This window comes from Sycon ciliatum, chromosome 4, assembly GCF_964019385.1.
Source record: "Sycon ciliatum chromosome 4, ocSycCili1.1, whole genome shotgun sequence".
Lineage (NCBI taxonomy): Eukaryota > Metazoa > Porifera > Calcarea > Leucosolenida > Sycettidae > Sycon > Sycon ciliatum.
The window spans coordinates 36,281,022-36,283,727 of NC_088646.1; the positions used below are offsets into that span (position 1 = coordinate 36,281,022).

The 2,706-nt window shown below is 46.0% G+C and overlaps 1 long non-coding RNA gene across 1 annotated transcript; it reads left to right on the forward strand.

Annotated features, from left to right (window-relative positions):
* The first annotated feature begins 231 nt into the window (after positions 1-231).
* On the forward strand, positions 232-2,706 carry LOC135815952 (uncharacterized). The gene is made up of 2 exons (XR_010553338.1): positions 232-551; positions 1,854-2,706. It is a non-coding gene; the product is annotated as an uncharacterized LOC135815952 (long non-coding RNA).

The window sequence follows — 2,706 nt, forward strand, 5'->3', positions numbered from 1 at the left end:
AGGAAAAGCTGATCGCAAGGTGATTTCATGTCAAGAGCGCAGGAAATGTTCGTCCTAGTCTCAGTATCATTGTCTTTCTTATTATTTTCGAGCTGGGAATGTGAACATAGTAAAAAAAAAAAAAAAAAAAAAAAAAAAACCGTGGTTGTAAGCTGAACAAGTATTACTACTATTAGTTGGTCGACTGTTGACTTGGTTCTGCAGACAGTCGATGCGCCAAGCCCAGCTGAGTGGGTCTTTTTATTTTTTTCGCGCGAAAGTTTATGTGGTGAACTGTGTTGGTAAAGATGAAGATGTCAGTCAATGAAATTTGCTATATTTCTTGTGTCTAACCAACCCTGTACGGATCGAACTGACGATTCCCGAGTGCGACAAATGTCCTGAAGTCTGCTCCTATTAGCTAGGTATCTAGAAATTTCAACTTGAGTGTCAAGTGAAGACTTTGCCAGTTGCAGACGAGGGAATTCTCGCTTCACGATTTTCCTGGTGTGTGGAGATACGTCGGAATACCGACCCACCACACCCGACATGATGCTTCGGCCGGAATGCAGGTTGGTGCAGATAATTGCCTAATAATATATGTCTAAGCGTGTATACCTTTCCTTTCGTTGCATGCTTGGTTAATCCGACGGCACGAAATTATAGACATTTCGAAATTAACTTGAATATTATTTGGTCGTTGTATGTCTTAGTATTCCCTGTCAGTTTGTGCTTTTTTGTCGCGCTCGCCGACTGTATATGATCTAGCGACATTGGTACATGGTGGACAGTTAGTCATAACTCGTAACATTTTGTCCTTATTCTTTTTATCCATGATTACATTGGCTCACCATCCGAGTTTATTTATATATTTTTGATAGGGCAATATGTAATGTACACACACACACACACACACACACACACACACACACACACACACACACACACACACACACACACACACACACACACACACACACACACACACACACACACACACACACACACACACACACACACACACACACACACACACACACACACACACACACACACACACACACACACACACACACACACACACACACACACACACACACACACACACACACACACACACACACACACACACACACACACACACACACACACACACACACACACACACACACACACACACACACACACACACACACACACACACACACACACACACACACACACACACACACACACACACACACACACACACACACACACACACACACACACACACACACACACACACACACACACACACACACACACACACACACACACACACACACACACACACACACACACACACACACACACACACACACACACACACACACACACACACACACACACACACACACACACACACACACACACACACACACACACACACACACATACACACACCACCCACACACACCACCACACACACAGTGACACACACACCACACGCACACACCATCACATTACGACAAAATCAAGGCAATGCCGGCGAAGCTCTATAATTTTCTTGTGCCGCGTGCTAGGAGCATAATGGCATTGCCCGATAATAGCACTTGGTGTAAATGGGTTCCCATGTTCACACACACATACACACACACCATCACATTACGACAAAATCAAGGCAATGCTGGCGAAGCTCTATAATTTTCTTGTGCCGCGTGCTAGGAGCATAATGGCATTGTCCGATAATAGCACTTGGTGTAAATGGGTTCCCATATTTGTGAAGTACATGTATTATTCGGTTGCTGGCTATCAATTGTGCTGTGAGCATGGCAGAGTGAGGTCTTCCAGCTTTGTTGGTGTTTGCTCTATCTTGTGTTTACGCTCTGCAGAAAGGATCATGATATGTAGTGCCTTCTCAGCATTACATAATCATTACATCCATTGCGTAGCAGCAATGTGCCATCCTTCCGCGACTTAGGTGGAATGACGTGCAAGTGGTGCTCCAGGGTCAACTTCAATTTGCCGAGCACGTATGCCGCTGGCTTGGGGTCAGCAGCTGGGTGCAAAGTCTCTGTATACAAATCGTGCACTGTCGTCAACAATATGGCATCCTTGTCCAGCAATTCCCATCCTGTAGCGGCAATGACTATAATATTGGGGAAATCACTCTCGGCACCTTCCGTGCTGTACTGAGAGATGATGCTTCGCAATTGGTGGTCTGTGCTTGGTGCATTGTCGGCAGGGAGCATGTCAATTTGCTTTTGGTAGCAGCGTCTACAAAATCGACTCTCGTCTGAAATCCTGACATGGTGCATGCTACGCAACACATGCTCTGCAAGCTGAAAGTTTGGTGACTTCCACCTGTGTTCTGGTGTGAGTCTCGACTTACACCAAGCACATGTTGCATGGCCCACACACTGCTGGTAATGGGTTGGGCACAGAAGCGGTTCGCACTGTTCTTTCAGACTGTGCACGCGCAGTTTGTCTGCAGGACAGTGTACGGATGCCGCTCCGCTGCAATCATGTACACTGCATGTGCTTTGGCTGACTGGTGGCTTATTTTCTTTCGCTGCTGTGCATACTTGGCGTCGTAGTGCTTTGACGCACTTGCAATAAATGCATTGGCCTGACGTGATGGATGTGCATGTGTGTAGCTTTTGCCAATTTTGCCAATCTGACAGCATTGAGTCATGTGTAAATCGCTTGTCAGATGGCACTTTGGAGCAAATGCTTCATTCTGGG